General features: G+C 50.7%; 1 long non-coding RNA gene across 2 annotated transcripts in view; it reads left to right on the top strand.

Annotated features, from left to right (window-relative positions):
• The window catches only part of LOC146788761 (uncharacterized), a 147,388-nt gene that overhangs the window by 84,429 nt on the left and 37,957 nt on the right, over nt 1-25,002 (top strand). The window lies entirely within an intron of this gene.

The raw sequence follows: 25,002 nt of genomic DNA, 5'->3' as shown, positions 1-25,002 counted from the left end.
CACCGGCTTTCCCGGCCGGGTCAAGCCGCCATCTTGGGCCCTGCACCACGCGGCCGCATGGCCTCCCCTCGACCCTAACCCCGGGCCTGGCCGGCCCCGACATCCCGGCACCACCATCCACCCAGGAGGTGAGCGGACCACTTGGCAGGTCAATGGGAGAACGACGTGTCAAGGGCTCTCTCCCGCCAGGTGCCGATCGCCCCCAGCTCCCCCAGGCACTGGCTCCACCCCCTGCTGGGTGTCTGGACACCTTCATCCCGGACCCTCCGACCTCCAAGTGCGAGGGTCCGGACATCAAAGGGCACCAGCCCTATAACTGAGGCAGCTCCGGAGCAGGAAGGCAGTTGTATCCTGGAGTCGAGAGACACCGAGTGAACTCAACCCTGACGGTCTACTGGCGCTGCCGTAGCCCGCTCTTGTGAACCATCGTCCTGCCTGCTGGCGCTGCCGCGGCCTTCTGCAACCTTCATCTTCCTGGGACCTGCTGGCGCTGCCGCGGCCCGTTGTAACGACCATCCTCACCGGGACCTGCTGGCGCTGCCGCGGCCTTCTGCAACAGTCATCTTCCTGGGACCTGCTGGCGCTGCCGCGGCCCGTTGTAACGACCACCCTCACCGGGACCTGCTGGCGCTGCCGCGGACCGTATATCTTCCGGGGACCTGCTGGCGCTGCCGCGGCCCGTTGTATCGACCATCCACTCCGGGACCTGCTGGCGCTGCCGCGGCCCATACCACCTAACCACCAAGCTCGAGGATTGTGAGCCCATCATCATCTCATCCGAACTACCTGAGTGGTAAATAGACTGTCCCGCTACCCCCTTCCCTACCTTGCGAGACTCTAATCGAGGGGACCCCTGAGTCCAGACCTCCTTGTACCATTTAACCGTACCTTAAATAAGTGCTTATAAAGACCACTGAACCTTATCCGTGTGTGATATCTGTCTGTGGGGGGGAAGTTACTTGTCTGTACGATCGCTGGAGACGGCTCTCCCCGGAGACCTCTCCTCCTGACCCCGGCCGGCCCTCCCGGTCCATCTACCTTTTCTAACATTGGTGGCCAGCGGCGCGATCCGAATCAACGCGTAATCGTACAGAGAGTAGCTCACCCCACGACAAAGCACGATGTCGACCAAAGATAGCAGCTCCACCGAGAAGTTCCAAATGGAGAAATTAGAAGAATACAACCACCGCGAACTGAGACAATTTTGCATAGAACTTGGCATTGCTACCACCGGCCTGAGTACCAAGGATGATCTAAAGCGCGCTCTTGAGTCATGGACAGAAAATGGGGTCGCAGGACCCTCCGACCAAAGCAGCGTCACACCAGACCAAAACAGCATCACACCAGAGGGGAACGCCACGACTCCCGAGGAGCGGGGAACGGGCCTCTCACAGGAGGAGATACGAGAAAGAGACAGAGTCAGATTACACGAATTAGAGATGGCACGACTCAAGATGGATGGGGAACTTAAGTTAGCTGAACAGAAAATCAACCTCGAGCATATGCGGCTTCGAGAGGAACGAGAAGAAAAGCAGAGACAAAGAGAGCTGGAAGAGAAAAAAATAACGCTCGAGCACGAGCGCCGACTGGCGGAAATAGAACTGCGCAAACAGAATAAGGAACTGGGGGTGCCTGAGCGACCACACACCCCGGGGCCTATTGAGAAAAAAGTTCACATCCCCAAGGATGTGGTCCGCGAGTATGTCCGAGAAGACGACATACAACAATGGTTTAAAGCCTATGAGATCGCAATGACCTCCCACCGGATCGACCGGAGTGATTGGGGAGCCGGACTGTGGGGGAGATTCATCAACGAGGGTCGCGATGCCCTGCTGCAGCTCCCCGATCACCAAATGTCGTCCTACGACCACATGAAGGCTGCCCTCCTCACCCGCTACGGCCTCACGCCCGAGATGTACCGCCAGAGGTTCAGAGATTGCACCCGGATCCCAGGTACAACTTGGGTGGAATACGTGAACTATTTCAGCCGGGCCTTCGAGGGTTGGATCAAGGGAAATCAGGTCACCACCTACGAACAACTCTTCAACCTTATGGTATGGGAGCACCTGTCAAACAACTGTTTCGTCGAGCTCAGGCAGCACCTACTCGACAGTAAGCTGACTGACCCCCGGCAGCTCGCCGCCGAAGCCGACCGGTGGGAAAGCACCCGAGTGGGCCGGAAAGGGCCACACGACCAGAACAGAAGCAACCAAGGCCAGCACCGTCCTCGGGGAGGAGGAGGGGGCCAGGGGCGAGGGAGAGACGCCTTACCAGCAACCCCCGTGGCCAGCACCCCACCTCCGGCCGGCCGGGGCAACCCCCCGTTGCGGCCTGGGTACCGAGCCAACGTCACGTGCCACCGGTGCCAGCGACTAGGCCACTACGCCAACGATCCGAACTGCCCGCTAAACCAACCACCCAAGCCCCGCCAGGTAGCTGCCGCTGCCCTGGGGGAAGAACAATCATCGGAGGGACCCGAGGAGTATGAGCCGGACCAGCAAGGGTGGGAACCGGCCGCCATGGTCCTGGCATGCTTAGGGGGAAGGGACATGGTTCCGCGGGCTCCCCTACCCGCCAACACCAGAAAATACGTTCAGTGGGTGACCATTAATGGACAGAGAGCCGAGGCCTTGCGTGACACCGGCGCCAGCGTGACGGCCGTCCGCTGTCACCTGGTGAAGCCCGAGCAGATCCTGCCGAACATTCTCTGCCCCGTCCGCTCGGCAGATAACTCTGAGAGCATGTGTAAGATGGCCTGCGTCCCGTTTGAATGGGGAGGGGTCTCCGGACTACTGAAGGTGACGGTCCGGGACGATGCCCCCGTGGACTGCCTCCTGGGGAATGACCTCGAGAGTTCCCCGTGGGCCACCGTCGAGAGGAGAGAGCACTTGGGGATGCTGGGCCTCCCGGACTGGGCCTGCATAACCACCCGATCCATGGCCGCCCGTGCCGCCCCCCGATCAGAAGAAACCGAATGGCCAGCACCTCCGCCCCCGGTTGCCCCCGTAGAGGACAACGGCGAGTCCGACCTCCCGGACCCGACTACCGAAGAAGACGCGCAACACCAGGACCTTCCGGACCTGGCTCAGTGGCGGCAAGAAGGGGGGCCCACCCAAGAACAGTTCCGCCAGGAACAAAAGACCTGTCCCTCCCTCGAGGGACTCCGCCAACAAGCCAGCACCCAAACCGCCGGGGACACCACCGGAACCCACTGGGTCTACTGGGATAACGACCTGCTCTACAGCGAGCAAAGAATCGCCGAGCTGGGGGCCGGTCGAGTTCTGGTGGTACCGCTCCGCTTCCGAGACTTTCTGCTCAACCTAGCCCACGATGTCCCCCTGGCTGGACACCTGGGCCAGGACAAAACGTACAGTCACCTGGTGACCCACTTTTTTTGGCCGAAAATGAGGAATGACGTCCTGAACCACTGCCGATCGTGCCCCACATGCCAAGCCAGCGGGAAGAGTGGCCGGAAGCTGAAGGCCCCTCTACAACCCTTCCCGGTGGTCACCACCCCGTTCGAGAGGGTGGGGATAGACATTGTGGGACCTCTGGACCCCCGCACGGCACAAGGACACAGGTTCATCTTGGTACTAGTGGACCATGCCACCCGCTACCCCGAGGTGGTGCCTCTACGGACAGTGACCGCTCCAGTGGTTGGCCGGGCCCTGATGGGGATCTTCTCCCGGGTAGGCTTCCCCCGAGAAGTCGTCAGCGACCGAGGCACGAATTTCATATCAAAATACATGAGGTCCCTCTGGCAACAATGCGGGGTCACCTACAGATTCACGACCCCCTATCACCCCCAAGGGAACGGACTAGTGGAGCGTTTTAACCGCACTCTCAAAGGGATGATTGGGGGATTGGAAGAACCTCTCCGTCGCCAGTGGGATGTACTGCTCCCGTGCCTCCTCTTCGCCTACCGGGAAGTTCCCCAGAAGTCCCTCGGTTTTAGCCCCTTTGAACTCCTATACGGACACCCTGTGCGAGGGCCCCTCAGCCTAGTCAAGGAAGGTTGGGAGATGGCCCCCCTAACGACCCCTCCAGACGTCTTCAAATACATCCTGGCCTTACGAAACCAGACCCGGCGCTTCCGGGAGATGGCCAAGGCGAACCTCGAGGCCAGCCAGGAGGACATGAAGAGGTGGTATGATCACAATGCCTCCTCCGTTGAATTCGAGCCTGGGCAGCAAGTATGGGTGATGTCCCCCACCGAACCATGTGCCCTGCAAGATAAGTGGACGGGGCCCTTCAAAGTGGTCGAGCGCAAAAGCCCCGTCACTTACCTCATCGACATGGGGTCCTCCCGGAACCCCCTTCGGGTCCTCCACACCAACCGGCTCAAACCGCACTTTGTGCGCTCCGAACTAAGCCTCTTGATGGCTACAGACAGTGGCACAGAAGAAGACTCCGAGCCCCTCCCGGATCTCCTGAAGACTCAGGAGAAGGACGGCTCCGTGGACGGGGTCCGGCTCTCTGACGCCCTCACTTCGGAGCAACGCCAGGACTGCCGGAACCTCCTGCTGCAGTTCGCTGCCCTGTTCTCCCTCACCCCCGGGGTCACCCCCTGGTGTTTGCACGACGTAGACACCGGGGACAGTCCCCCTGTCCGGCACCGGGCCTACCGCGTACCAGATCGGGTACGGGCCTGCATACAGGAGGAAGTGGCCAAGATGCTCACGATCGGGGTCATCGAGCCCTCGGACAGTCCCTGGGCCAGTCCGGTCGTATTAGTTCCCAAGGCCGCTGCCCCCGGCACCGCACCTGAACTGAGATTCTGCGTCGACTACCGGGGCTTGAACGCTGTCACCCGGACCGACGCTCATCCCATCCCCCGAGCAGACGAGCTGATCGACCGGCTGGGGGCCGCCCGCTACCTTAGTATCTTCGACCTAACGGCGGGCTACTGGCAGATCGGCCTCACACCCAGGGCTCAGGAACGGTCAGCCTTCTCTACCCCCGATGGCCACTATCAATTTAAGGTCATGCCCTTTGGCATGAAGAATGCCCCCGCCACATTCCAGCGCCTTGTGAACCAGGTCTTGGCAGGGCTTGAAGAATTCAGCGCTGCCTACCTGGACGATATCGCTGTATACAGCCGCCACTGGTCCGACCACCTCCGTCACCTCCAAGAGGTCCTACAAGCCCTCCAGCGGGCCGGCCTCACCATTAAGGCCGGCAAGTGCCAGATTGGCCAAGGGTCTGTGACCTACCTTGGGCACCAAGTGGGGAGCGGGCTGGTGGCCCCACTACAACTTAAGATTGCTGCCATCCAGTCCTGGCAGCCCCCCGTCACCCAGACCGAGGTCCGAGCCTTCTTGGGGCTCACCGGCTACTACCGGCGGTTCGTGAAGGACTACGGCAGCATCGTGGGGCCCCTCACGGGTCTCACATCCAAGAACCAGCCGAAGCGGGTCAACTGGACTCCTGATTGTCAAGCGGCCTTCGAGGAGCTGAAGGCCGCCCTGTGCACCGCCCCGGTGCTCCAGGCCCCCGATTACAGTCGGGAATTTGTGGTGCAGACCGACGCCTCCGACCACGGCATCGGGGCCGTCCTCTCTCAGTTGAACCCCGAAGGTCATGACCAGCCGGTGGCCTTCATCAGCCGACGTCTCCTGGCCCGAGAACAGCGTTGGAGCACCATCGAGAGGGAGGCATTTGCAGTAGTGTGGGCCCTCAAAAAGCTCCGACCCCATCTCTTCGGTACCCACTTCCGGGTACAAACCGACCATCGACCCCTGCAATGGCTGATGCAGATGCGGGGGGAGAACCCAAAACTCTTGCGCTGGTCCATTTCCCTGCAGGGAATGGACTTCACCGTGGAGCACCGACCAGGCCAAGACCACGCCAACGCAGATGGCCTGTCCCGCTTTTTCCGCCTCGACGAAGAGAGTCCCCAAGGAGATGGGTGACTCTCCCCGCCTTCAGCTGGGGGGGACGCATGTTGGACAGGCCTCACAGACGGCTTGCTCCCTCCCCGCTCGACAGGGCCCGAACTCCGGCCCACCTGGCATATCCCCGCAACAAGCACCTGTACTCCGTCTCCCGACGGACCCTCTGCCCTCGGACCCCTACTCATCACGGGGCCCAGCCCCACCGGCTTTCCCGGCCGGGTCAAGCCACCATCTTGGGCCCTGCACCACGCGGCCGCATGGCCTCCCCTCGACCCTAACCCTGGGCCTGGCCGGCCCCGACATCCCGGCACCACCATCCACCCAGGAGGTGAGCGGACCACTTGGCAGGTCAATGGGAGAACGACGTGTCAAGGGCTCTCCCCCGCCATGTGCCGATCGCCCCCAGCTCCCCCAGGCACTGGCTCCACCCCCTGCTGGGTGTCTGGACACCTTCATCCCGGACCCTCCGACCTCCAAGTGCGAGGGTCCGGACATCAAAGGGCACCAGCCCTATAACTGAGGCAGCTCCGGAGCAGGAAGGCAGTTGTATCCTGGAGTCGAGAGACACCGAGTGAACTCAACCCTGACGGTCTACTGGCGCTGCCGTAGCCCGCTCTTGTGAACCATCGTCCTGCCTGCTGGCGCTGCCGCGGCCTTCTGCAACCTTCATCTTCCTGGGACCTGCTGGCGCTGCCGCGGCCCGTTGTAACGACCATCCTCACCGGGACCTGCTGGCGCTGCCGCGGCCTTCTGCAACAGTCATCTTCCTGGGACCTGCTGGCGCTGCCGCGGCCCGTTGTAACGACCACCCTCACCGGGACCTGCTGGCGCTGCCGCGGACCGTATATCTTCCGGGGACCTGCTGGCGCTGCCGCGGCCCGTTGTATCGACCATCCACACCGGGACCTGCTGGCGCTGCCGCGGCCCATACCACCTAACCACCAAGCTCGAGGATTGTGAGCCCATCATCATCTCATCCGAACTACCTGAGTGGTAAATAGACTGTCCCGCTACCCCCTTCCCTACCTTGCGAGACTCTAATCGAGGGGACCCCTGAGTCCAGACCTCCTTGTACCATTTAACCGTACCTTAAATAAGTGCTTATAAAGACCACTGAACCTTATCCGTGTGTGATATCTGTCTGTGGGGGGGAAGTTACTTGTCTGTACGATCGCTGGAGACGGCTCTCCCCGGAGACCTCTCCTCCTGACCCCGGCCGGCCCTCCCGGTCCATCTACCTTTTCTAACACCACCCATCCATCTATCCACCCATCCATCTATCCATCCATCCATCCATCCCTCCCACCACCCACTCAATTATCCATCCATACCTCCATCCACCCACCCATCCATCCATCTATCCACCCATTCATCTATCCATCCCTCCCACCACCCACTCACTTATCCATTCATGCCTCCATTCACCCATCCATCCATCTATCCACCCATTCATCTATCCATGCATGCATGCATCCATCCATCCATCCATCCACCCAGCCCTATGATTCATCTCTTAGAAATCCCAGAGGATGAGGGGCACGTTTCTAGATCACTCCTGGATGAATCCTCCAGTACCCCAGCTGCACCCGTGGCCCGTCTGTAACTTTCAGTGATGGTTCTGCAGGCCCATGCAATGGTTTCCATGTCAGTGACCATTCTCACCACTGATGCCAGTGGACCCTCACCACCGATGCCAGCGGTGCCCTCACCACCGATGCCAGTAGGCCCCTTACCACCGATGCCAGTGGGCCCCTCACCACCGATGCCAGTGGGCCCCTCACCACTGATGCCAGTGGGCCCTCACCACCGATGCCAGCGGTGCCCTCACCACCGATGCCCTCACCACCGATGCCAGCAATGCCCTCACCTCCGATGCCAGTAGGCCCCTCACCACCGATACCAGTGAGCCATCACCACCGATGCCAGCGGTGCCCTCACCACCAATGCCAGTAGGCCCCTCACCAACAATGCCAGTGGACCCCTCTCCACTGATGCCAGTGGGCCCCTCACCACCAATGCCAGTGGGCCCTTCACAACTGATGCCAGTGGGCCCCTCATCACCGATGCCAGTGGGCCCCTCACCACCAATGCCACTGGGTCCCTCACCACCGATGCCACTGGGTCCCTCACCACCGATGCCAGTGGGCCCCTCACCACCAATGCCAGTGGGCCCTTCACAACTGATGCCAGTGATCCCCTACCCACCGATGCCAGTGGGCCCCTCTCCAGCAGAATCTTACCTGGTGAACAAAATTCGAAGAAGCCAGTTCACGGCCCACCCAGATATCCCATCCAATCATAAACGAGGTTCAGGGGATGACGTGAACGCCACCAGAAGGGCTTTGCCGTCTTGGCTCAAGCTCTGCCTCCAGGCTCTTTCCACCACAGCACCAGCCCCCCCCCCCCCGACACCCCCTTCCCATGAGACCTTGGAGCTTGACCTGGCCCAGGTGAGGAGGATGAAAGTCCAACTGAGCCCCCCATTTCCATCTCTTTAACAGGAGGTTTTGAGAACCCAGAGATCAAACCATCTTGGTACCATTGGGTCTGGCTGCTTGCTGTTGACCTAATGCGGTCATTTCTTTAAATGATTACAGTAAGCAGTAAATAGAGAGGGTGCCTTGGGTCAGCCCCTTCAGCCGGTGGCCTGCATGGGTTTTTGTTGTCTCTCCATTGCTTGAGGGGGAGGCGGGGGAGGGGGGCTGTCCATCAGGGCCTTTATATTTTGAGGTTGGTTAAATCGTCCCATGCGTGTTATACTTTGTTTGATACGTGGGGTATGTGAAAAGATGGCCTGATATATGATGTCCACTAGTTCTAGTGGGCACCTTGTATCAGTCCAAACAACCCCTTATGGTGATAAGTTAAAGACAACCTTTATTGAAAGCTACCCTAGTGGTAGCTATGGAGAGCAGCCTTCAGGCTAAGTCTTGAAGGAATGTAAAGCAGCTTGTTTTACCAGTCTATAATCTCTTGAATGACCAAATGAAAGGAGAACCACACAAGGTATAAATTCAAAATATATGTATTTAAGATAAAACACACCCCTCTAGTCTCTTTATGAGACTGGAGTTTGAAGTACTTAGTTTACAAGATAGCAATCAACAGTAATAGCACAAATACCCGTTTGGGCCCTAGGGGCATACCAAACCATATACCAAAAAAGTTGTATAAGAACTACAACTGGAATAGACACTAGGCCTATAGCCTGTAGAATTGCTGGGACCCAAGGAACCACCCGAGGTAGTGACACAGGGGACCCACGGGGACTGTATGCAGTGTGAGAACACAACCGCGGGTTCCCGTTATCTTCTATGGGCAATGTCGCGGTTGGAAATTTAAAGATTAGGAACACTTAGAATCGAGTCAGGACCAAACCCTTTTGGACTTAGGAAGTTCTAGGGCTAGCACCCACAAGAGTACCGGAGTACTCGAGTTACCTCACCCAGGGAAGCCGGGTGCATAGGTGCCTTTTGATGTCGGGTCGCGTCGTCGATTTCAATGGAAGCCTGCAAAGAACTGCTGCTGCCGTGAAGAGAAGTGTCCGGAGAGATCCAAGCCAGGATCTAGGATGTAAGGAACCTGAAAGCAGAGGGGACAGAGTCTGGGTCACTTGCCAGTGACCTAGAGCAGGATGGACCAATGCCCACTGATGTCGGGTGCTTAAGGTGAGTGGATGGGTGTCTTGACTCTTCAGCCAGGAGGTGTCGACGAAGTCCACGAGCTGGATTCGAGCTGTTCCACGAAGTCTGTCGAGTGCTGCGGTGTTGGTGACCAGAAAGGACCCAACAAGCCTTGGCAACGGCAAGTCACTGGAATTCAAAGAAAGGACTGCGGTGCAGACCAGCAAGGTCTGAGGGACTCACCCAGTGAGGATAAGTAAGGGCTCGTCTGGAGCAACCAGGAAAGCCCAAGCAGAAAAGGAGTTGCCTTTGTGGGGACCTGCTAGCCAATGGGCTAGTGATCGCGAAGGAGCCTCGAGCGGTCGCACTTGAAGCTGGCCCACGGGTCACTCGTGGAGTGGAGGCCAACAATCTTTGGTGCAGGAGATGCTCAAGGAAGGGGCTACTCAGAGCCCAAAGCACAACTTCGAGGAGGACCAGGAAGATAGTGTTGCTGCAAAAGTTCACAGTTCCATGTCACCCACGATAGCCACGGGCCTCAGCTTTGCTGTGGACTCAGTGTAGCCTCAGGGAAGTCTGGAAATCCACCTCTGGGGATGCAGAGACTTCGGCGTCCGGCGGGAGCTTCAGCGATGCAGACCGGTCAGTTGCTTCTTCGGTGCCTGCCAAGCATGGGAGTCACTCCTTGACCCCAAGGGAGATTTCTTCAGTCTTCTAGTCAAAGTAGAACGTGAAAGGTCCAGGATATATGATGCAGAGTTTCGTCCAGGGTAATCTAAAGTCCCAGGGTCTGGATTCCTATACTTATAGTAAGTTTAGGGGATGTACTAACTCTAAGGCCCCACCTATGGGTGGGCTTGGAAAGAGGGGTGGTTACACCCATTTCCTTTGTCCAGTTTCACGCCAGAGCAGGGGCAGGTAGCCCCTGCAACCGGTTTGAACTGGACTATGCACAGGGACACCAAGTGTGCCCCCAGTGCAGGACTTCAAGCACCAGAGAGTGCTCCCGCCCAGCCCCAATACACATCAGCCTGTCTGCGGAGGTGGTTACACCTCCCCTCGACAGGAAACCTATTGTCCTATTGTGTGACTTACACCTATCTGCATGAAAGGTCCCTGAACCACTGGCCAAAACTGTACATTCAGGGGGCACTAACTGTGTGTGACTTCAGTGGGCCTGAAGAGCACCTGTGTCTGCATCAGCAATACAAAGAAGGGAGATGGGGAAAAAGTGTTCCCTTATTTGCGTGGGGTCACAATGTGAGGCAAAAGAGGAAACATCACTTTGAGGTTGTGCAAATGAAAAATGTGCCCCCATGTAAATGGATTTACAGTATGGCCTGTAGAAAACATATATGGGCTCTTTCTTCTGCAATAAGCAAGTATTACAGCAGCATTAAAAGTTGCACAAATGCTCACTGGGCCTGAGGGCCCCTTTTGTAACATGATAGTGCCCTATTAATATTACGACCACCCATTTTTAGGTGGAGCCTGGGCACCTGCTCTGTGGGGCATGCGATGCTCTTCGAGGCATACTGTATTCAGGTAGGGACTTTAAGCTCCGCCCATATTTTTTATTGGCTTGTGTCATTGTCCTTCGTAAATGCTGGCTTCTGATTCGTTATTAGGCTTGTTAGTCCGGCCTTGTCTTCACTTGTAACCTTCCATGAGGAGTGGCCTTTTACTTCTGTTACACATATGTCTAATTTAGTCTCTAAGCACTATTTTCTTTAATGGATTTCTCTTACTGCAGGCACAACGCGCTATCCTGCAGCATTCAGCGCGCTCACGACAATGGCGGCCGCTTCTTTGAAATAAAATAGGTCTCACATTTACGAAAGTTTGGGCTATTGGAATTATAAATGACAATGCCTTTTGTTTATGTGTTAATTATCAAAACACATAAATAAATGGCATTGTCATTTACAGTGCCAATAGCTTAAACTCTCGCAAATGAGTCACCTGTTGCATTGCACATGCTTGTTACTTTTTTGACTGGCCTGTACTGGCAGCTAGAAGTGAACTTGCAGCGCGCACACGGCGGACTGGTCGGATATATTTGTTTTCAGCGCTTTTCCATGAAGGGCGGGGTTGACTCTGGGTGTCAGCAGCCTAGGAGACGAGGGTCAGAGTTTTTATAATGAAAGCCCGGGAGCTGCAGGCCCGGGGGCTGTTAATATAAATAGCGCCGCTTGCGCCTCGCGTGGAGGCAGGTTTCCCATAGGGCCGTGTGCCTACACCACAAGGACCCAAAGAGGCTCTGAGGAGACCCAGACTGATGTCACGTGGGCTCTCCGAGAGCACGTGTCTTCAGTCCGCTTCTTGTTTCTATAAATGGTGTCTCACACATGGGCGGTCGTGGGGCAGCGGCTGGCATGAGGGTAGATCCCCTCACCGAGGCCGGTAAGTGCGCATAGCAGGTGGACACATCACCACCGAGCCGCAGGATCAGTCACCGGAGGCTGAAGATTAAAATAATCATTATCTGACCGTCTTCATTCTTGTGTCACGCACGTCACGACTGCAGCATGTTCCAGACAGTCCACAAATAAACAGACATAAAGCTATCATGTCTGAGCATTCCCGATCTGACCCACATGGGTCACAGCAGCCAGGGCGCTGGAGAATTTCAAAAACCACTCGACTCAAACATCTGGAGGGTCCGCCCCTCTCGACGCGCGCCACTGCCAGTGCCACAGATCACACAAGCAGGCTGCCACAGAGCTGCCAGGCTCTGCTGACTGTGCCGCCGCACTCTGCCACCTTTAAGGCACCGGTGTTATTCAAACAATAGCGGAACCGGAGGGAAACCTGTATGAAATCAACAAATTCACGTACAGGCCGGTAGGGGGAGCCCCGTCCCCAAAAATCTGGATCACAGCTCACCCTTTTGGTAGTACAAAATATGTGGTAACCATTTGTAGAGAAGCTTGCTGAAAAAAAAATATGAAAAAACATCAGTGTGAACTGACATTCTGGAGATGTCCGATGCTTTCGCTTCATCTCTGCATCAGTCTTTTTATTTTTACTCCATCAGCACCAAACCACAGAGCGGTCAGTCACCGCCTGCGGACCCGACAAGTGCCACAAAAGGCTGAGTGGAAAGATGCTGTTGGAACCACACCGGACCTCTCCGCGGGCTCGCACATATTTGCATGACACACGTATGACTGCAGAGCACGGGGGGAAAGCATGACTTTCAGAGATCCGTGGAGAAGAGCCGACGCCAGCGTCACAGCCCAGTTGTGCTGGCCAGCCCCACAGCCCAGTTGTGCTGTTCAGCCCCACAGCCCGTTGTGCTGTCCAGCGTCGCAGCCCAGTTGTTCTGGCCAGCGTCACAGCCCAGTTGTGCTGGCCAGCCCCACAGCCCAGTTGTGCTGGCCAGCCCCACAGCCCAGTTGTGCTGGCCAGCCCCACAGCCCAGTTGTGCTGTCCAGCCCCACAGCCCAGTTGTGCTGTCCAGCGGCACAGCCCAGTTGCGCTGTCCAGCGTCGCAGCCCAGTTGCGCTGTCCAGCGTCACAGCCCAGTTGCGCTGTCCAGCGTCACAGCCCAGTTGCGCTGTCCAGCGTCACAGCCCAGTTGTGCTGTCCAGCGTGTGTGTGTGTGTGTGTGTGTGTGTGCGGGCATGTATAACCCACACCGTGGGGAAGGCTCTGTCCTCATAGCGTGGGTAAACCATGAAAAAACCTGACACACTATCTTGGTGCGGACCGTTGCGTTATGAGGACCGGTCCCCGTAGTGTGTTGAGGTACTTTCGAGCGAGTGTGTCAAAAAAACCTCAAAGTGCAGTTCGGTTTGCTTCGAACCGCTTTATAACCTTCCCTACTATCCAGGCGCGCGCGGACTTAGAATAGTAGTTACACGCTTCATTCCGGGCAATGGCCGGTCCGCATAGTGAAGCATAAACAATGCTGTGTGTTTCGAAAATATAGGTTGTTGTATTCCTCCATATGGCCCAGGATTGATATGGCTCCAGAGGGGAGGCCCCCCAAGCCAGCTGTTGTTGTTCTGTTCCTTTCATTCATTCACTGATGGGCTGATCTCGGTTTATCGCCTGTGGAGACCTCACATCATAGAAACCGCCTCTGCTCTCCCTACGCTCCAGCGACCCTGAAAATCAACACATGGGGCCCCTTTACCACCATTCCATGCTTCTATAATACTGTCTTGGGGAGAGGATGTGGCCTAACGGCTAGAGCGGTCGACCGTCTCGGCAACGGCGCTGAACATCCTGTGACCCTGGGCAAATCACTTAATCTCCCGGCGCCTAACAAAAATGAATGTGTCCATCTGTAAAGAAACTGGTGCTCGTGTAAAGCGCTCTGATACCCGATGTCTCGGGTCTAGTTCGCCGCAAAAAAAAAAACAAAAAAAAAATACAAGTGAGTGTCAAGCTCACAAGAGTAGCCAATACGGACGGGGGTTGTGGTTTGTAGCAGCCTGTCCCTGAGGTTTACTGTACTAGTGAAACCTTCACTCCAGTGCTGGGTTCGAGATCTGTCATCAGATGAATAGTGCACACACTAGTGTAGTTCCTGTATCCCTGATGGGCTCTGCGCATTGGAATAACATACACTATAGATTTGACATACGACTGATGTCAGTATGTCTCTATCGAGTACATTAAACTTAATTACTTGTGTGTGCCAGGTAACTCAGAGGTCACTAGAAACTTCTTAAAATTACAAGAGGGGATTAGCCTCTGACAACCGCATAAACATGACAACTTTGTTTCCCTTAGAGTCGGAACAATCTCAGAACCGTGGGAACAATAGATAACAGTTTCACTCAGTCAATCGTGCATGCTTCGTTTCTACAGAGTGGCACAGAAATAGGGAGACGGGAGATTCAATAAAAGGGTTTATTGAACCGCCTTATTTCTCATGCAAGAGATATGAATTGCTACAATCGTAAGACAGGCTGCGAGGTACAATATGTACGAGGTTAGCAGTAAGATAAAATAATACTGCAATAGCATGGTTTGTAGCTATGACATATATTCATCAAAATACATACATAAATAACACAAGCTAAAATGTGATACTCATCTGATGCTTCTAAATAGTTCTACCCCAGTGTACCTAACCTAAGTGTAGTACAAGGTTTGAAGTAGGTTCCATTTCTAAATTATAGCTAGCAATATTTTAGTGTTAGCCAAGAGTTGCCAAAAGTTTCTCTAAGTTCTAGTCAGCTCCATACCTGAGATTGAGAGAGGCTGGAATCTCTTTCCGGGACTCGATATCTAACACCCCGCAAGGGAAGTCAGAGAGCACTGTAGCTGGATTCTCTGCGAGGAGGATGGCAGCGTCAGGTCAGTGAATCAGGCTGGAACTCGATCTCCTTCCGAACTTGCCGTGGCGAGCTGCATAGTCTAGTTGGATTGAATCATCCGGTAACCGTGGTTTGCCAGGACAAGTGCTGGTATATTTATACCTTGAAGGTGTTTAGGAATGCCTGTATTGACGTAAAAGTCGGGCAGAGGAACGTCATGAATGAACCCCTAAGGAATAGATGTTCATGCATACTTAATGAGTTCTTGGAGGAATCAATATTCACGCTGGGGGAAATTCCTAAAGGCTTAAGGGTCTGGTTTTCCAAGAACTCGTTGTGACGTGGATGGACGGATGTAGGAGACCATGCCTGTATTTGGTTAGCATAGATAATGCCTAAATAAGGGCAGGATTTTCTATGCCTAAATAAGGGCAATATCAATTGTACCTAGGGTATAAATCGGGAAACCTATATACGGAATCTAAATCTACACACAACAACCACTTCAGATTCGTATGAACAACGTTACTAAATCCTAAAATGTTCTAAAACAGAGTATCGCATGAGTTGCTAAAATAAGCTGAAAACAAATGTCTTAAAAATGCATTACAAAACCATTGCTAAGCATAAGGTGCTGTACATATTAAAAGCAATGTTTCATTCTAAGCCTAGGATTACATTTGAATGCTAAACGAATGAACCAAAATATATGCATACAATGAAATGGCTCGTTGATACATAAGAAAAAGGGCCGAAACCATTTCATATCAGGTTAATACAAATCAGTTGTTGATGGGACAAGGTGGCATAATGTCCCTGGAAGATTTTCAAAGAATTCTATTCTCTATGAATAGTTCTACTATAAGCAGATTACTGTGCCACAAAATGAAAAATACAAATTTGGAGAAAAAAAATGAATCCTAGTAAAACGTTCCAAAGACAGTCACTTGTTTGAAAAGAATTAAGGCCAAATTCAGAGTCTCTTCGGAACACTGTGTGCCTGAATCAAAAGTCAGTGTGTGGGCCTGGAGAAAACATAAAATCTTTTAATCCCGTAGACACAACGTCATCTACCGTTGTAGGTGAAAGTTGGAATACCTCCTTTAGAAGATTAAGTGCACATAGATGTGAACCATCGCCTTCAGCACTGGTTGCATCATCAATGTTCGAATCCGATGTTACCTGCGTGCCTGTTGTTTCCTCTCGTACCTCAGCAGTAGCAATTTGCGTCTGTGAGATCTCAATGAATGCCGTCATCAGGATTGGTAGCCGCTGGGGACAACACACAGCATGGGCCGTTACTGGGTCCAGCAGAGTATCGATATCCGAAGACAGGACTGATGGGAGTGTTAGACAGATGTCTAGCACGCATTCTTTACCGCAAAGCAGGCAGCGTAGAACAGGTAAGATGCAATCTTGCCAGATTGGTCTGAATGACAGAAACCATGTGGTGTTTAATTCTCGTAGACGAGGTAAACCCAAAATTTGGACGATGCGCTCGTGACACTTCATCTCCAATAGAGCTCTCTCCATGGTGAATTGGATGTTGATGGTGAGTTGGCTTGCCATATCCTTGCACTAGGAGCAAAAATAGGATCCCAGCAACGAGTGCTGAAAGGAGCGGCAGTACGCCAAACAGACTGCACAAAGTTTTGGATATATTCCGAGGACTGCTTGAAAAGGTGCTAAAAGTCCCGCACACACGTTATTAAATACATGTATAATACCGCTCGTATCATGCATGTTTAATATACGACCTAACATTTTTGAGAAATGTACAGGACAGTTTGTATACAAAAGGGTATGTATCTCGGCAGAAGTCCTTGTGACTTGTAGCTCATAGGTCTCTTTGGCCGAGGTCAGTGGCACTGTTTTTTTGTAAAAGAATGGCTTTCATTCTGCTTAGAGTATCAATTCGTATAGAAGAGATGTTCAGTGAAGGCCATAGAGGCGACTCCCTGACTGTCTGTATTTCTGGAAACAAGACTTGCAAAAAAGTTAGTGACCCTGGATGTAACCGTTACTAGATATGGAATACCTGGCAACATGCCACAGCAGCTGTGATCATTCAACATAATGTAACTCCCATTTGAAAGTTGACCAAAGATTGGATTAATCACTGCAGCCGGTGAACCTTTCAGGTGACAGGATAGGTTTGTAGTGGAACCATCACAGGCCCCGTTTAAGTTAATACCCTGACAAAGGAGAGAACCGCTTAATGTGTGTTCACAGTTTTCACCTCTAAGAAACACTTCATGTTCCCCACTCCAACATCTATGTGTGTAAGGTAAATCCCATGATGCCTTAATGTAGGAACGCGCGCGGGCGGCGCCGGGAGAAGCCCGGGACAAGGGCGGGACCGTCTGTGGCCGTCAGGGGCCAGAAGAGGCCGGGCTGGGCCACCCCCCTAAAGTGCCGCAACACGAACACCGTGACACTGTGTGAAGGTACTGTGACTACTATTAGCGGCTGGACTGTGGCACCTTGTTGCTCGTTGAGGACTGAAGGGGGCTTTATCTTCCCCTTGACATACTGTGGCACTACCTGGTAACAGGTCACTGTGGACTGAGGGGAACGCGAGAGATTTGTTAGGGGAGATAATTGTATATCATCTTCATTGATCCATAGTAGTGTGGCATAGTAGTGTGGTGTGAGAGTACTCCATGTCTAAAGCTAAACTTTCCTCGGCCAAATCAACCATGGACAATTATTTGGTGAAGATGGTTGATAAAATAAACCAAGAGCGGAGAAAATCATTGGGGCGGGTGGAGGTTATCGACCCTATTCCTTTAAATATCAACCCTCCTTCCCATTTATCTGCTATAGACAATGCTAATGTTAACAATGAGATTAATAATCATGATCGGATCCATGATACGGTAGATCTTAGTGTGGTTGCCCCCGCAGATGACATTAACTTAGTTGACCCAACCTCTGAGGACCTAACATGTACTGCAGACCCTTCGACTGCTGTAACAGCAGCTACCACATCGCAAAGAATATTACGTTCCAGCCGGTCACATAATAAGACACACAATAAGATTGTGCATTCTAAGGGGGGGGGGGGGGCGATCATTACCTAAAAGAATTGATCCTTCTACCCAAACCCCTCCCACAGTGCTGGATAGTAATCCGGTCATTATTGAAAGTGGTCAGCTGGATCTTCTAATTAGCATGATTGACGCCAAGTTTGATCTATTAATCAAACCTTTAATGAATAAATTAGATATGGCAGTTACTGAGGTGGCTAGACTGGGAGGTTTGTTAGAATCCCATCTTAAAGCGAGCACTGGTACTCATGCGATTGCTGAAACCCCAGTAAACAGCCATGCTCTCCGACAGGCCTCTGAGTTAGTTAATCCAGCGGCCAACCCCCCTAAGACCTCACATGGCGTACAAGTTAATGAAAGTAGAAAGGCCATTGATTCCCTGCCGACCCCGGATCAACAAGGATTGTCATATACCCCTGGTCCCGGCGTAAAAAATATTGGTACCTCTAGGCCCGACCTGCCCCCAGCTTGCGCCCCGTTCGTGGCGGTCCTTATCAATGTTCCACAAGTTAAAGAAACTGGCCGTAACCATAGTGAAACCCATGTTTCTTTGAAAAATAAGACTGTGGATTGGCTGTACCGGGAATGCGACTTTCCAGTAGCCTTGGCAAAGGATATCATAAGTACTAGAAGAGTTGATTGGATTGGGAGCTCGCGTAAGACTTGTGGGGGTGACTGTATTATAGTTAATTTCCGTAACCCCCACCTTGCTTCCACAGCTCTGCTAAGAGCGCAATCCTCTTCCTCATTGGACCAAGGGATATCCCTTCGGCCTCTAGGGTATTTCTATAGGCATCATAATACCCGTCCAAACACTGTACATACTGGGGCGAGGGAAAGAGATAAGTATGCTCCCCCTGGTCCTATCTTCACCACGGCAAACCGATTTGAAGCATTGAGCGGACTAGATGGGAACGATTGACTGGGGCCAGATTTGTTTGACTCAACTATTGTGGCTAATATCACGGGAGGTAAGGGAGGGATTGACGCAGTGAGGGTACCAGACTCAGTGGATGCCAGTGGGACTGTTATCACCGGTGGGAAGTTTGGCCACTGTGAAGGAGAGAATTGTGCCCCTCTGCCCGGTGACCAGCCCTGCAGTCCCACCCCTTCTGATTCTACTAGCTCCCCTTCCCGCCTTAGATCCCGGAGGCAGAGTGTCTGTTCGATTGCTAGTTGGAATATTGCTGGACATTCCTCTAAGATCACCTGTCCAGGATGGGTTGAATTTATTAACACTTTTAATATTTTATGTTTTCAGGAAACCTGGTGTGTTGACCCAATCAATTACAATGGCTTTGTTTCTTATAACCTACCAGCTGAGGCCTCATCATCGGGTAGAGCTAAGGGTGGGTTATTGGTTATGATTGCAGTAGATATACCTGTCAAAGTCAAAAAACACGTGTTGGTTGGTACACATTGCCAGATTTTATGGCTTCAACAGGAGCAGGACAGGAATATGCTTTTAATCAATTTTTATAATAACGTCTTTGACAACTCAAGGTACCAGGTTGCACTTGCATTAGAATCCGCTATGGAAGATATAGTAACTAAATTTGATATTGTTTTTGATATCATCTGGGTGGGAGACTTTAATACAGTGGTGTGTCCTCTTGCCACCCAACGGGTATGCGGCTTTGTTGATTGTTGGGGGGATGGTGTCCTCCATTTCCCTCACAACTTGTATGGTAATTCTTTGAACAAAATTTTAACAACATATGACATGGAAATATCGGTTAACAAGACTAATAACTCAGGCGAAGTTGTCCCCACTTATACGGGAAGGAACGCCAATACAGTGATTGATTTTATTTGCCTATCATCTGGTATCGCTCCAAGGTGTTCTACCCCCGTGGTTGTAGACAACATGATTAGCGACCACAATTGTATCACTGCTGAGTTAACCTTATGGAAGGAACGACCTGTGTCTGTTCCATGTATTATTACCAATATTGAGCCCCATCGCCCTAACGGTATTCGTATTAGATGGAAAGGCAACAAAGCGGACATTCAGTCTAATGCCATTGTGTCAAAGTGCCTTACAGAAATAGTTACTATATTAGAATGTGAGGAGGGAAATGCTGAAATCTTGCATACTTTTACCAACCTTAATTTAATTATAGACAGCAACTTCACTGTATCGCACAAGGGTACGAAACACCAGCTCAAGGGATGGTTTGACCATGCCTGCACTATTGCACTTAAAAAACTCAAAATAGCATTGTCAGATGAGAAGAGAGATATTGGAACCATCAGGGAATTACGAGGGATTTATCAGATGGCTATCAAGTCTAGGAAAACTGAACTAAAACAAGAGGCTTGGGAAAAATTGGATCAAGCAGCCTCCACAGCGGATTCTTCTCTATTTTGGGCAACAGTCAATAGCCCCTTTTTGAAGGATGAAAAGATCCCAGAACTAACTGCAAATGTTAGTTCGGAGAGTTGGGTCACCCATTTCTCCCAGATTTTTGATTCGACCAGAACCAGAGAATCCCATGACGACAGATGGCCTGTTATATCCTTGGACATCACTATTGCCGAAGTGTGGGATAGTATTAAATCCAGCAAGGGTGGGAAAGCCCAGGGACCTGATGGGGTTCCTATTGATGTATACAAAACAGTACCTGAATTATGGGGCCCACTGCTTACAAACGTTTTTAATACTGCCGTACGTACCGGGGTTCCACACACTTGGGAAGAATCCATTATCGTACCGATTTTCAAGAAAGGAGACAGGGGGGATGCAAAGAATTACCGCCCAATATCCCTCCTGGACTCCTCGGTGAAAGTCATGAGCCGGGTACTCATGGTCAGGTTAGAAGAATGGGCCGAGTCCAATAATATCCTTGCTGATTCCCAATACGGCTTCAGGCAGGGCAGAGGAACATTAGAACAATGCCTCAACCTTGATTTAATTATAGGCAAATATACCAAGGCTAAAAAAGGATCTCTCTATCTCTGCTTCGCAGATTTGAGTAGTGCTTTTGATATGGTGGATCACAATATCCTATGGACCACGTTATTGGAAATGGGGGCTCCAGAAGCAATTGTTTACTTTCTAGCGAGACTTAATGCCAAATTAAATTCTAGTGTTCGCTATGGTCAGGCCGGTGAGTGTACCCCCAAGTTTAGGGTTAGACGGGGAATTAGGCAAGGGTGTGTGCTTGCCCCTTTGCTTTTTATCCTTTTTATCAACAAAGTGGACGCAGTTTTAAAGGAGATCGCGGCTGACGCACCAAAAATAAAAAATTTCAGCGTCCCCGTTCTCCTCTACGCGGACGACGCTGTAATTTTGTCTAGGACCCCTATTGGCCTACAGCGTCTGATGGACAGGTTCCTGCTGTTCATCAACGAAAGAAAGCGGTTGATTAACAAGACTAAAACCTTCATTATGGAGTGCGGGGCGATATGTAAAAAACCTCATGCTTACTTTTTAGAAGGTCATAAGGTGTCAACAGTGGAATCTTTTAATTACCTTGGCATCACCTTCGCTAAATCAGGCAGCTGGATTAGTGAGATTAATAATGTCCAGGCTAGGATGGCAAAAAGCTCGCATGGGGTGTTCAAATTCGCTACAAAGATTGGAGATAAACGGATCAAAGATATGTTGACGATTTTTCAAATGAGATGTTTATCTGTGGCCCTTTATGGAGCCGGAGTGTGGGGGCATACTAAGACAGGGAACCTGCAAGTAGAGGAAAACCTCTTTCTAAAAAGGTTGTTGTGTCTGCCCAAATCTGCCACAAATGATTTGGCCCATAGAGAACTAGGTATCTCCCACCTCTCCGATTTACTGGCACTAAGGCCTTTAATGTTGTGGCGTTCTGTATGGTTAAAAGAAGAGACGCCCCTAAGCAGAGCAATCATTGGAGATTGTCTCACCATTGATGGCCACATGAAAATTCATTGGATTAAATATGTCATAAATTGTTACTTCGAGATTTATGGTATTAGTCTTAAAGGCGACTGTAACGCCTCCTCCAGTCTGTCTAAAAAAGTGATGAAATCAGTTTTTATGAATTTTACGCTAGAGCAAAGGGAAAAAACTAGTAGTAATTTAAGTACATGTATGTTTTATAGTAAATTTTGTGAAAATGAGGGTTTTCAGCCATATCTGAGTCTAGTCACTCGACCCTCCCACAGGTATGTTATCACCAGATTAAGGTTTGGGATAGTTCATCATCTTGTGGCTTACCCGTGTATTATAAAAAAACACCCGGTAGGCCCATGCCCATGTGATAACGTATCAGCTCAAAGCACCATGCACTTTCTTTTGTCATGTAACCTTTATGATAATTACTGTCGAGCCTATCTCAAACCTATCCTGTTAAAATATGGAGTAAGGAATAGACAAGATGCTATGAAGCTGCTTTTTAAACCACATCCCGACGTATGCTTTTTTACTGCAACCTTCCTCCTATCAGCTATCAAAGTAAGGCCTGGTATGCTTTTTTAATTATTTATATTCATAAATCATGTAACCTGTCTACTTTTTAATCATGAACTGTTTGTTGTATTTGTTGTGTATTTGTTTTGCTTTTATGGACTTGTGTTTTAAGCTCCGAATAAAGCCTTATGAAAATTAAATGAAAATGTATCCTTTACCCAACCTTTCATATTTGCCTACTGGTATCTGTTTTAGGCAATACTGAAAAGGGAAAGTCGTAACAGGCAGAGTAATCTTACCATGTATGATCCACTCAGTAGCTGTTTTTTCTGCCACCGTGAATGGTAATTTCTCCAGTTTTTCAATGTTCAGCACTGTATAGTCTGCTCCCCTTTGTGCCAGTTTGATCTGTTTATCAGTGAGATTGAATTCTGAAAACAGTGACGTAGAGTTGATTAAACGCCAAGGCACATAGCCTGCACGCAAGTTTTGTAGCATCCAGCCTAATAGCATGATAGAACGTAGCTGAGACTGACCATGTTGCAATATGACCAAGTCTTGTTCCATGATGTCTATGATAGAAGACACAATGCTGTCCAATGAATGTATTCTGGACGACAGTCGTTAACCCAATGTCTACTACAGAAAGAGATTTCTCTAAATTAATACGATCAATTTCTCGTATTTGTTCTGCAGTCTCTGCTTGCGTAACCTTCCATGCTTCATTATAAGCAGCGTAGATACCGGCATATATGAAACGTTTTTGACGTGGTTTTCTTGGTCCTAGCAAGAATTCCCTACGGTCTGCGCCTTCTTGCAGTAAAGATGTGGTGTTTTACATCCAGCAGTGTAGCTTTTTGTAGTCAATCAAGGCAAAGTTTCCCTACACTGTATGTTGTTAATACCCTTGGATGCTGTCTTTGAACATAGCGTGGGTCTGGCCTATTGAGAGTGAAACCCTGTGTTTTGTTCAGGAATCGATATTGACAGTTGTTTGTGTCTGTGGGCCAGAGCAACCATTTGTTTCATTCTGGATCTGATCTGTTGTGATGCAAAATATTATGTACGTCGACCTCCCCCCTGTAGTGTCATTACTCGCAGGTGCAGGTATGGACGGTATGTTCATGTTTGTGATCTTGGCTAACCCAAGGCAAGACGTTTGCTGGACAGTGTTATTCAAAAACATAATTTGCTCAGGGGATGATACAGGCTCTAAAAGCATCTACCCCCGCACTTGCCAATCTTTTGTACCCCATACAGATTTTGTCTCAATGTTGTCTTTCCAAAAGTCGTAACCCTGTCTAGACAGGTGGGCAATAAAGGCTGCAGAATTAATCTGTTTCGTATTGGTTAACATATTTTTCGTTCCTGTTTTGTTCACATGTTTGAAGTAAAACGTTTCTGGATTAGACAAATTGTAGCCTGTAAAATATGGAAATTTCATTGCAAAAGTTTTTGAGCTACCCTTTGGTGGAATAGGACAATGTTCCCATTGGTTATACATACATACATTTCTTGGTGTTGCAGTTTTATGCAAGAAATGATGACCATAGTGGTTATAACAATACAGTTGTTCATAGTCTGATGAACCTTCTAAATATTCATTATTTGTGAATACTGTAGACATTTCTAGATCAGACATTGTTATTAACACTCTCGAAGTCCCAATCATCAGCAAAGGTACTAGAGGTAATAAAGTCACTTAATGAAATCTTAAATAAGTGTGGAATCTTCAAAAGCTCCGACGGGCCGAATATTTCATAATCCATTTTGTCCCAAACTATACCATCTGGTATAGGAACGGCTGTGATGTTCACTGCTGACCAGTCTCTTGCTTCACGATGGGATGATTTGTGTGGCTGGAGAAGGAAGTTCACTCTTTTACTTGCTGTGTCCATTTGAATATATCTTTCATTTATCGGCATACCCAGAGTTATTACCAGAGCTAACCAAAGTAGAAAGAATAATATTCCCAAAACAATCCATAGTTTAATCCATGGCGAAACCAGATAAGTCTTTTTCAGGAGTAGAAAAAAGTCTGTTGATTGTTCTTTGAAAGTTCAGGTTCGCTTGGATCCTCAGAAAACGTATCAAAGTTCCTGAAATAGCCAGAAGCAGTTCTGTCAATGGTTGGAATTGCATCCGGATTTGATGAAATTGCTGGAACCAGTTGATCACTTGTTACTTCGTTGTAGACAGGTGTATCAGGACTAACTTATTTGGGTTTCAAGAGGTTCAAGGTCCATAGCATTCTTGCTTAGTCCTCTATTTCTTACTGTTGAATCTTCAAAGGTGATGAGGCTTTCAGTTTGAACCTCTTGGATTGTTATGTTATGTTAGGTATTCTTGTAAAGCGCACAGTTGCCCCAGCGAAGAGGCGTCCCAGCACTAGCAGCAGTGTCGGCAGGGCGCTAGGGGCTAATTCGTGGGGAACAGGTAGGTCTTGATGGCCCTACGAAAGGGTAGCAGACAGTCTAGGCGGCTGACCTGAATAGGGAGAGAGTTCCACAGCTTAGCGGCCAGGTACCGAAAGGACCGGCCCCCCGCTCTGAGGCGTTTTACCCAGGGGACCGTTGCCAAAAATTGCTCAGCAGAGCGTAGCTGACGGGTGGGAACATAAGGAACCAGTAGATTAGCCAAAATCTCAGGGGATAAAGGCTTTAGAATTTTGAAGGTCAGGCATAGTGCTGTGAATTCTATCCTTTTTAACATGGGTAGCCAGTGTAGGCGACGCAAAGCACCTGTCGTAGAACAGGTTCTGGGAGCCTCAGCAGG

Source organism: Triturus cristatus, chromosome 10, assembly GCF_964204655.1.
Source record: "Triturus cristatus chromosome 10, aTriCri1.1, whole genome shotgun sequence".
In the NCBI taxonomy this organism is placed as follows: domain Eukaryota; kingdom Metazoa; phylum Chordata; class Amphibia; order Caudata; family Salamandridae; genus Triturus; species Triturus cristatus.
This window is presented reverse-complemented; position numbering and strand designations above follow the sequence as displayed.